The following is a 12265-nucleotide window of genomic DNA, read 5'->3' as shown; positions in this document are numbered from 1 at the left end:
AGGATTGTGAAGGCATGTCAGAAATATACTGATATAAATCCAGAAAGTCCTGATAATGCAAAGTTCATTAACATGACCTATGTTGGCCAGAACATGCCCGACATCCAAGAAAAGTTATGGAAGTTAAACGGGGTTCTCACTTGGCCCATCTCTCATTTGGTTGATATGGCTTATAAGGTACTTATAAACCATGAACAGACAGAACAACAGCAAAAGAGAAAATTTGGAAAATGGCGAGTAAAGGTGACCTCCTGGCTTCCTGCTCCCAGAGAAAGAGTTGTAGAACTTGGTCTGCTATGCACGAATGGATCACTCCCCCGCAAGTACACCTTCTGAAATGGCAGAGAAACAGCATGGGACACACAACACAGGGAAAAAAGGGTGAACGGGAGATAAGATCACGAAGTCTGGAAAGTGCAAGTTAAACAATAGAGAATAGAGTCTGCGATGGCTGCGCCTGCCTGGTCAGTGAGTGCAGTGGGATCTGACCCAAGGAGAATGTCCTGCTTCCCCAATGACTTCCACACCCACTCAGACAGGGACCTGCCTGAAGTAGGTGCAAAATCGTGGCAGGAGACTTTGGGCTCTGTGGAGAGGACCATAGCGGGAAGCATCTTGAACTCCCCGGAGCTCTGTGCTAGGACTGTACTGGGTGGGGGAGGGACTAGTGTGAGCTACTGCTGGAGGGAGTTAGGAGACAGGCACCTTGCCTCTGGCGGTCAGCAGGACCAGAACAACGTAGGTGAACACTAAAAAGGGGATTCTATACTGGAAAATGCTGCAGGCAAAGGCTGGCTCAGGGTGGGTCAGAAAGAACAAGACCTCCTGCCAGACAGTCGTGAGATTGCAGGAGGGTGACACAAAAGAGACAAGGGGCATCCTGATGACTCAGCTCCCCAATCCCTCACCTGCCAACTCCTGCACAGTCATCCCCGCCCCCCCCCAGTGTTAGTGCTCTGCGTGTGGGCAGCTGCAATTTTGGGGGTCCACAACCCCGATGCTGGGGTGCTCTACTGTGTTGGACAGTTCTTTGTAGGTTCTGGTTGTTAGCCCTTTATCAGTTGTATAATTTGTGAATATTTTCTCCCATTCTCTAGGTTGTCTATTTGCTCTGTTGATTATTTCCTTAGCCGTGTAGAACCTTTTTAGTTTAACCAAGTCCCATTTATTTATTTGTGTTGTTGCTGCAATTGACATCAGGGTCTTACTTACAAATTCTTTGCCTAGGCTTGTATCCAGAAGAGTGTTTCCTACATTTTGCTCTAGAATTCTTATGGTTTCATGCCTTAAATTTAAGTCTTTATCCATCTTGAATTGATTTTTGTGATTCGTGAGAGATATGGATCCTGTTTCATTCTTCTGCATGTGGCTATCCAATTTTCCCAGCACCATGGATTGAATAGGGCTTCTTTTCCTCAGTGTGTATTGCTGTGTGCTCTGTGAAAGATCAGCATTATTTCTTTTCCATATTTTCACTTTTATAGCTCTTTTTGCTCTGCTTTCCCAATTATGTTATAATAGATTTAAAATCCTTGGATTCTAATCTGGGATATGCCATGAGCTCTATATGGGAATTTGAACAGGTATTTAACTTCCATGAAACATGATTTATTCATCTACTATAAAATGAAAATATTAACATCTATTTTATAGAATTGCATTGAGGATTAACTAGGAAATGGTTGTAAAACTGCAATGTAAGCTATAAATGTGCCTGCCCTCACCTTTTGCTTCATGCTTTCTCTATTTCCTTTTTCCTTTCTTTTTGGCCTTTCCTCATCTTCCTTAGTCCTCAACTCTTCCACTCTCTTTTTCATTTCCTCTTCTCCCTCTGATGACAGTAAAATAAAATCTTCACCCAGCCATCTTTGAGTGAAATGCCAGTAACCCCAGTGCAGATCTTTGGCAATGTAGCCACCCCCATGCTGAACCCCACAATCCACACGGTGAGGAACAAAGATGTGAAGGGAGCCCTGAAGAAACTGGCTGGGGCCCAGATTGTTTCAGAAGGAGGTCACTAGGCCACTTGTGGGTGAAGCTAATATTTTTTTTCTTTTTGTTTGTGCATAAACTAATTTTTAAAAACATCTATCCATGTAAGTTGTAAGCATCTTTTGGGCATGAAAACAGCTTGGAAACAATTCTAATGGATACAAACCTGTGGCATCTTCCTCATCTCCTGGAACAGAGATCAGACCTCTGAAGTTCCAGATAATAACTATTTAATGTGTTGCGGGTCATATCATCTGTCACAAATTCTCAACTCTGCTGTTGTAGCATGAAAAGAGCCATAGAAAAATCTATAAAAAATGGATGAAGCCTTGTTCTAATAAAACTTTATTTACAAAAACAGGTGGTGGGCAGAATTTGCCCCACAGGCCATAATTTGCTGACCCCTGTCATAAAGGCCAGCTGAATTTAAAACACTCTTTTCACTGCTATGTTGATAATGGCTTAAGAGTGGACCCTGATGTAGGCTGCATCCCACCAGGACATGAGTTGAATTATGAATCAGGCATAGGTGGAGAAGTGGTGGATACTGAGGGACACATGAGTGTGCCCTAAGGAGAACTCCATAGAACCCCAAGTGCACACAGTGAGAACTGCTCCTTGCTGCAGGCCCACCTGCCTGGGATCCATGCTAATGCCTAGAAATGTACTCATTCCTCGGATTCTCGTAACTGAGATGGCTTGTGCCCAATTTTCTTAGGTATGAAGGTAAATGACCACTACTCTTGCTCCTAAGTACAACTTCTTTCACCTCAGAAGTTACGGACACAAGAACAGAGACACAAGACCCATGGATCAGAAGAGAGAACACAGATATAAAACCATCCTCATATACCCACCAGATCTTTGACCAAGCAGACAAAAACATACACTGGGGAAAAGAATCCCTATTCAATAAATGGTTCTGGGAATATCGGATAACCACATACAGAAGACTTATTAAGGATCCACACCTCTCACCACTCACAAAAATTAATTTGTGATGGATAACAGGCTTAAACCTAAGGCATGAAACAATAAGAACAATAAGAATTCTGCAAGAAAATGTTAGAAAAACTCTTATAGATATCAGCCTAGGCAAAGAATTTATGAAGAAGACCCCAAAGGCAATTACAACAACAACAAAATAAGTATATGGGCTCTGATCAAATTAAAAAGCTTCTGCACAGCCAAGGAAATTATCACGAGAGCAAACAGAAAACCTATAGAATGGGAGAAAATATTTGCATGGTACATATCCGATCAAGGACTAATAAGCAAAATCGATAAAGAACTCAAGCAAAACAAGAAAAAAAAATTCAAACAACCCCACTAAAATTTGGGTAAAAGTCATGAGCAGAAAATTTTTTGAAAAAGAAAGACTTAATGGTCAACAAACATATGAAAAAAATGCTCAACATTTCTAATCCTCAAGGAAATGCGAATCAAAACCACAATGTGGTATATCACCTAGTGAGAATGGCTTTTATCGAAAACTCCCAAAACAACAGATGTTGGCATAGATGCAGAGAGAAAGGAGCACTTGTACACTGTTGGTGGGCCTGCATTAGTGTAACCTCTATGGAAAGCAGTACGGAAATGCCCCAAAGAACTAAAAGTAGAACTACCATTTGATCCAGTAACCCCACTATTGGGCATTTACACAAAGGAAAAAAGTCATTTTATAAAAAGTCACTTGCACTAGAATGTTTATTGCAGCAAAGTTCACAATCGCAAGGATGTGAAATCAACCTAAGTACCCATCAATACATGAGTGGATTAATAAATTTGGTATATGTATACCATGGAATACTACTCAACTACAAAAAACAATGGCGCTACCTTCTATAAGGAACATAAAATTATTGATTTGGATTCCCAGTAAAAGTTAAAATTATACAGTTGCAGACTTTAATCTGTCTCTATGTTACAAGCAGGAAATTGCAAGAAGGTAGAAAACCATAAGCAGAGTGCTTAAACATGAAATTCAATTTACTCTGAATAAAGTTTGCTGAGTTGGAGATCAGACTACAAGCTTGATGCTGTTCATGCCATGCCAAAAGCAAGAGAGAGTTGGCCTAGAATCAACTGTCTAGGACCAAGACCAAATTATTTTACTTTTAAGCTCTCTGTAAATAAAAACCAAAAAAGAAACTCTCTTGGTCATCTCCTGTGTCATGGTTTGGTTTCAGCACACCCAGCTTCACTTGTATTCTCAGCAGAATAGGGCCTCCAAGAAAAGATAATGTACTGTGGACACATTACTTGGTGTACATCAGGCATGGGGGTGCTGCCCCAATGTCCTAGATTCCAGCTGTCACCTGGAATGCTTTTTCTCACCAAATAGATGAGAACTCTCCTATATGGAATGCAGGGAAAACCCTAAGTAGCTCTTGATGCAATTGTGCACCAATAGCACTGGAATATAAATTTCTAAGTTTATTCACTTCTCTCTCCCTAGCACCTCAAGCAGTGCTTGACACCTATGAATAACCACATATGGAATGGTGGAATGCATGATGACCAGATTATGAGCCTCACAGAAATCCTGACATATTTCCTTGAACTAGATGTTTAAGGGAAGGGGAAAAGAGGATTTAGAATGGTTTCCTGCCACACACTGTCATGTTGTACTAGTTTGCACACTAGTACTAAAATGTGTGCAAACAGGAGGTTCCACCCAGATAGGTTGTCCTTTATCTTTCCCACCATAATCCATACTTTGGTTATCTCAATGGCTTTTGTTAGAAAAAAATCAAAGCATTTGTTTCTTTGTCAGTAAAGTATTGGCACAGTGCCCTATGTAGTTCATGGAAGGGAGGACTTAACTGAACTTTTCAACAAGATATTTTCTTTCTGGCTTCTCTAATATATAAGTGCATGAAAATAAGTATTTGAAATTTTTTTTTGTATTTATGTAAAGATTTTCTGCAAAATATTCCAGAAGGCATTTTTTCATGAGATCTCTATGATTACTGGTCTGTCTGATGGATGAAGGAAGTGATGAAGATAAGATAAATAAAATTCAAGGTAATTATTCTAATTGTTTCATATCTCAAAAATCCTTTTTAGAAACATTAAAAACTATAAGTTTGTGTATTAAAAACAAAATCATATTCATCGTGATGATTTTAAAAAGAGATTTATGCTAGCCTGTCATTGTTATTGTTTTCTCCCTAATCCTATTAACATGGAATACTTGAACTTTGTATATATTCCATACATCTGGATTGATATAAACTGTCATCAGTATTTCTCTAGCTAATACTGTGGGCCCAGTCTACAACTTATGATCGTAATTTTTGGTAAATATTTAAGTAACCAAACAACTCCTTATATAATTCACTCAGGAACTGAAGTCATACAGAGAAAATGACCTATTGTCTCTTCTCAAGGAATTCAGTTTGGTAAAGATAGATAAACGAAGAGTTACAATAATAATGCTGTATAACTCATGCTATAAAAGAAATATTTAGAGAGTACTGCAGTAGTACAGCAGAGAATCAGTTAACTCCTTGAGAAGTGTCAGGTCAAAAGGGGGTTGCAAAGTCTCAGTCTGATCAAAGAGCATGCACTGTTTGTACACATGCAAAGGGAAATTGCTCGAAGAACTCACTCACTACCTGCATTCCTGAATATTTCCTGCATGATAAGAAAATAGGAAAGAAATGTCCATCAACAAAAAGCCATACTTTGAGTTCTGTGAAAACTCAAGCAGCCCAGTATCATTCATTTGCATATGCTTGTTTAGTACAGCTTTTTGTTTCTCGAGCAGCTTTCAAATATGAATTATCTACATACTGCTATTGGTAGACATCCTTTATATGTGCAACATAATACGGCTGTTGAGGATGCCAGAAACTAAACCATGACATAATACTACCTCCACTTGCATTGAAGTTTGGTGGGGGCCATTCAGATACCATCAAATTCTTTATTTGTTTGCTCAGTGTCCAAAATATTTTATATCTATCTTTGAATATTTATATATAAATCTATTTATATATATCATATTTATATATATCACATAAGCTGTTAAAGGCTGATTTTTTTAAATATTATGACTATCATGCAAATATAAAATGAACACAAGTGAAAGATTTTATTTAAATTATTAACTAACAAACAAACCAGTAAGATGTTACAACCATCTTTGTATATTTCAAATTACCACGATTCGTGTGTTCAACGAAGTTGAACCAAAATACTGAAATAAAGTTACAAAAAGATGCAAAACTGATCTTTTGTACTAGACAAGAGTGAATATAAATGTGTTGTGTCTCCACAAGACAAAATTTTCAAGCCTTCACCCAAGTATCGTGTACACTGCTATCCGTTACCTACAACTTACACAGTTGTAAAATAGCCCTTGTTGGGAAAAGACTTAGGGACCCTATAGAATCCCAGAAGCATTTGCTAGATGCCTTATTTTCCATTGAATACGCCCAGTTATCTTTTTATCTATTTCAAAGTCCTTCATAAGTTACCCTGACAAAAGCTATATTCACTGTCTGTCTATTATACTGAAGAAAGGCTTTTCTGCTACTTGTGCAACAGGAGTCAGACTACCTTGTTTTCCCCAGGTTGCAGATTCTTATAGAAAAAAGCAGCAATCATGAATGTCAGCTTATATATGTTTTCCGGATAGTAGCAATAATAATTTTTGGTGAGTAACCATTTAAAAATCCCTTAGCAATTACCAAATGAGAACAGTAGAAAATATAATACTATAAGGTTGACTTATATGTGTAAGTGAGACCAATGAGGCAAGATTTGGGACAAAATCAACCTTAGAAGATGCTGGAGCAGAGCAGAAACTCTCACAGTGGACCTGGAAGTCTTTATAGCTGAGGTTTGGGTTCTCACCAAGAGACAACATTCCTGAGTTGCTACGTAGAAATGAAAAAGCACTACAAATATAATTGCTGCATAATTTTATCAGAAAGGTTTTGTGGTTTTGGTTGAGATTATTCTGAAATGTTACAGGATTTGCCTTAGTTTATTGTACTAGTTTCAGGGAAATATTTCAGGCAGGTTTTTATTTTTTTAATGAGACTTTTTCTGGCCTCTAAATACATTTTCATTGGGTTGTGAAGACAGTGTGAAAATATACAAAAAAGTAAATCCACAGGGCTTCTTTTCTCCTTCTCTACAGGCAGCCCTCACTTTGCTGGGTACACATTACCTGAAGCTTCTCTGTCTGAGCTGGTTCTTGACTTCGCCCTCCTCCTCATGCAAACTTGGGTTTGCCTGTCTTTACAAGTGTTTAGATAAAATGTCTTGCTTAAAGAGGCATTTTTTGTCTTTAGGCTATTAGAGCAGCTTCCAAGTGCCAATGTTGTCCTTCTAGAATACCTATTTGTATTAGCACACAACATTGAGCAACATTCCCCGTCCACTCAGATGGATGCATTTAATTTAGCGGTATGTATCGCTCCACGTGTTCTTTGGCCTCAAACTTCCTGCAGCCCAGAACTAGAAAATGAATTTACAAAAAAAGATAATGAACTTTGTCTTTGTATGCCCTGGGGGTCTGAATCACCATTTTGAAAATGAAATTTGAGGTATTAATCCTGAAAGATAATTTTTTAAATAACTTAAGTACACCTCCTTATAAATTTGAATTTACTAATTATGTGGTGTTTTATTCTATCCTGGTAGACTATAGGAAAGTGATCTGTCAGGCAGAGAAGCAGTAACAATTGATTTACTTCTCTTTTCACTTTAAGGGGGATGAACACTGTGATTGGCTTCAGCCGCAGAGTGAGAAGACGGCAGCTGATGAGATTCTAAAATTTAAATGAGGTAAAAGGAACAAACAAAAAAGATGTTGGAGTTAGGCAAGCCAAGGTTCAATTCTCAGCGCCATCCCCACTTCTCATATGCGTAATCTTGGTTAAATTCAGTGCCACAGACCCAGAGTGTCTTCATCTAAAAATGTGGAAGTTGTAATAATATAGTACTTACTTTAAAATCGCAGTCCTATAGTACAAGAGGTTAATGAATGACATGTTTGGAGATATTATACATATGCACATATGAAATGTGATTTATTAACATGTTATATGAGAACTAACAGTTCATTTTCATCCATTTTTGTACAGGTCACCCTGCTCTTGCAATTTATGTCAGAAAATTGCCACAGGGTATTTGGAGAAGAAATCACTTCCCTTTATGGAGAGGTTTCAGGGACATGTGGCACTAGCAGAAATGCCTCAGGTATTGTCAATAGCGGGATTGTTTTTTTGTGAAAAGTAGACATATGTCTCAAGATGCTGGGACAGAGGTTTTCCTGGAGCCCCTGGCAGCTGACGTGAAGGAGCCTCTGACCCGGGTCAGTAGGTCCCGGGGCTCCTGATCCTTTCTTAGAAGACCTGCCAATAGGTCAGTACATGGTAATATTTCGGTAGGCTCAAGAAATGTGCATGATGAGGTCACAGCTTTCAAGAAGTTATTGGTGGCAGCAAGCTATAATATGATGGTTTCAACCTTTTTTTCAATGAAACTTTATGAGGATCCTGAATATATATAGTAGAATGTGCTATGGTGGAAACTGGCGCACCGTCTGGGGATGGTCACGCTTGAAGGTGCTGACTCGGGGAGGGGGGGAGGGAGGAGGGGATGGGTGTATACCTACATGATGAGTGCAGTGCGCACTGTCTGGGGAATGGACACGCTTGGAGCTCTGACTCGGGGGGATAGACGGTACATGGGCAACGTATGTAATTTGAACTTTTGTACCCCCATAATAAGCTGAAATAAAAAAAGAAAAAAGAAAAAAAAAAGTTCAGACATAGTAGAGACAGGCCTGGTTTTTTTTTTCCTCTCCCTCCTTTTACTGGTCCCTGAGAAACTTCTCAGAATTCTAATTTGCCATGAGCTGTTTAGAAAACAACTTGCATCACTTGGGGTTAAGGAAACACTGAACTGAAAGACACACAGCCTTCCCCAATATGACTTCCTGCACCACCAGATACCAGTTGTGTTATCTTTGGCCAGTTATTCTACGCCACTGAACATCAGTATCTTCATTTATGAAATGTGGGTAAAAATAATGTCTTTGTGGTTATTGTAACTATTAAATAAGATCATGGACATTAAAAAACTTTGTAAAAGAGAAATTCATAGGGTTAGTAAACAGGTTTCCCAAGACTAGAGTTAATTATGTGTAACAACCAGCAATCCATGTCAGAAGGCAGAGTCTTATTCAGAATCTAGGTATAGCTGGCATTATTTCTTTCATATTTTTCACCATGTTTTGGTCTATGATGTGTTCCTTGTTTAGAGAAAAATCTTACTTAAGGAAAGCCCATTCATCAGGACCTGAGATAAATCTAGTATACCCCAACAGGTGTTTCCTCTTTTATTCTGTTCTAACATTTGGGAAGATTGTAAAAGATTCTTTCTTAAGAGCAGGAATTTGAATACTCCATATGAAAAGAGAAATAAACTAAGCACCATAGTTTGTTTCTAAGGCAGTATGGGCTGTATTTGTACTAAGTAAAAGTGTTAATCATGGTTTGATTTTTTTTCACAGATATTTCTCACTTCCAACCGAGGCACTCCTCCTCATATGAAAAGCTTGGCTAATGAACTGAATGAGGACATTTATGCCCCCATGCAGCGATGTGGCAAAGAAACTTGGCCAATGGAGAAGAAGTACAGACTGTTTCAATGTTCAGTGGTGACCTTGACCAACCTGAGGTGGAAGGTGGAATACCCTTTATCCCTCAATGACTTCCTCGTGGACCATCCTGAGTAAGAAGATGCTCAGATGGTCCAGCCTTGTGAAGCCAAGGCAGTCAATGTTACAGTGCGCACAAGTGTCCTGCTGCGGGATCCCGCCGAGGCCCTGTCTGGCACACCCGGCCACCTGTCCATAGCTGCAGCAGAAGCAGCAAAAATGTGAGGCAAAACTGGTGCTGCTGAAAGCCCGGCATCTACTGTCTGGATCCATAGCTTTCCTATCTCAGGGAGTTTTATCAGAAAAAGCTGTGTAATCCAGCTGTGATGCTCTTCTGTGTCAAAAAGATGAGGACTATCTGAAGCACAATTAACCCCTCCATGCAGGGGGATAAGACAGAGTTTTAAAACAGAGTTTATTCACAAGCACTGATGCCAGCAAGAAAAATTCCACTAATCAAAACATTAAGAAGACAAGCTTGTCTGGTAAGGAAGGAAATTGTATGAAACTTTTCCACAAGTCCAAGCCATTGGCCATTTCTGGGTCCTCACAGAATCATTCCAAGAACAGCTGCTTGATTTGGATACAACTGGAAACTCCCCTCCATGGGCAACACATGCCCTCAAGAGTTCAAGGAAAGAGCAGCACAGCTCAGAGCACAACATAAATGACTGCAGAGGCAACTGTCCTTTCTCTGGGGTATTTCTTTAAAGCAGCAGCATAAAAGTCTCCGGGAATCTGTTCTCTTTCATGAAGAGGAGGATTATCTCAAACTACATAAGTCTTTGCGAATAGATGGACAAAAGCTTCTTAATCAGACTTTGGTCATGGGGATTGAGGTGGGCTAGAGTAGTGCCACAAACCAAAACACTGAGAAGATTCTACACCCAAGATTAATCCTTTGCCCACGGAGTAGCCAGCCCAGCTTATCCTCTCTAGGTACCTCCCCATCGGGCGCACCAGTGGGCTCTAGGACGGTGCTATTTCTCAGATTTCTGAACACTCTGTGTTTATACCCAGTGAAACTCCTCTCCAATAGCTCACACTTTTCAGTTCATAAAAGACAGAACAGGCTCTCTTCTTACTGTAGCAGTTCTGGCCTTGTTTCTGGAATGCCTGGACCCTCATCAGGGCAGGCCAGCAGCTGCCCAGCTTATACAAAAAGGACACCAAAGAGTGGCATTCATGAACACATTCTGTAACTCTTCATCCCACCACATGGCTGAGAAATGGTGTGGCCAGCATGAAAAACTGATTCCTCAAAAAGAAAGCAAAGGCAGCCAGACCAGAGGGAAAGAAGACAGATCCTGTAGAAGGACACTTGGAGCCACCTCCAAATGTTTCTGGTGTTCTAGAAGAAAACTCACTGCAAGAGGAACAGAATGACGTTCCCTTAAGGGCAGCGGAGGGACTGGGAGCTGTGCAGTCAGCCCAGCGGTGTGGTTCTCCCTGCCAGGACTCAGACAGACTCTGTAGCTCCAAATTCAGCCCGGTGGAAAGCAAACTCAAGCTGTGTGTGGAGTCACAGGAGGCACTAGAGCATGGTGGCCACGGCTCCTCTGAATCTCTGCCTGTGGAGGAGCCTCAGCCAGCTCTTCAACTGGGGATTCTGTGGCCAGCCCAGACTCCGGGCCTACAGTCGTCTGTGATGTTGGGGACAAACACTGAACCACAGACATTTAACCATGATAAGAAACTGATGTCCACAAGAACAGGAAATGGGACAATGATAACATAAAGATAATAATTATTATGACCCCTTTGGGTAAGATACCTGGGAGAGGCAGCATGAGGATAACCATTGTTAATACTTACGGCAAGAAGAAATAATAATTCTCTTTACTGAAATGAGTTTACAAAAATTTTATGCCAAAAATATTTGTTACTTAAGTACTTAGAGGTTTTTCCTTGTTACAGCATGGGATTGGTCCTGTCACGTGGTTTTAGAGGTACTCGCAGAGGACCAGAGAAAACATTCTCTGTAGAGGAAGCATGACTCTGCAGAGGAAGTCTTGGGATTCGTGGCCTGGGAGGGCCAGGATGTCACAAATGAGGAATAAGGGAGGGCGAGAGAGAGGAAGTTGTACAGAGAAACCATCCACATTTTAATAAGTAGCCAAGAAAGATGCTACTAATCAAAGCATTAAGCAGAAAAGCATGTCTGGTGATGAAGAAAATCATGTGAGACTTTTCTCTAAATCTAAGCCAGTGGCCATTTCTGTGGCATTTTACAGTCATGCGTCCTCACAGAATCATTCCAGGAACCAGCCAATTCATGCACCCAGAGTGGAGAAAATAGTGGTTAAAGAACGCTGGGTAGCATGATGTCAGGTTTTTTCATTGGCTGTGTTTGTTGATTTGTTTCTTTTCACTAGAGATGGAGTCTTTTTCAAAGGCTTCAGGAAAAAGAAATGTGAAGGAAAAGAAAATGGTTGCTCAAGATATCCTAGTCTTCCAAGGATTAGTAGCATTTTTCTTGCCTACTTAAAAAACATGTGATAAAATGTGGGAGTTTGTTACATAAAGACATGGGTGTTTAAAATATAAATATGCTCAAACAGAATACATCCATGATGAAAACTTTTTTAATGT

Source organism: Eulemur rufifrons, chromosome 6, assembly GCF_041146395.1.
Source record: "Eulemur rufifrons isolate Redbay chromosome 6, OSU_ERuf_1, whole genome shotgun sequence".
NCBI classification, from domain to species: Eukaryota; Metazoa; Chordata; class Mammalia; order Primates; family Lemuridae; genus Eulemur; species Eulemur rufifrons.
This window is presented reverse-complemented; position numbering follows the sequence as displayed.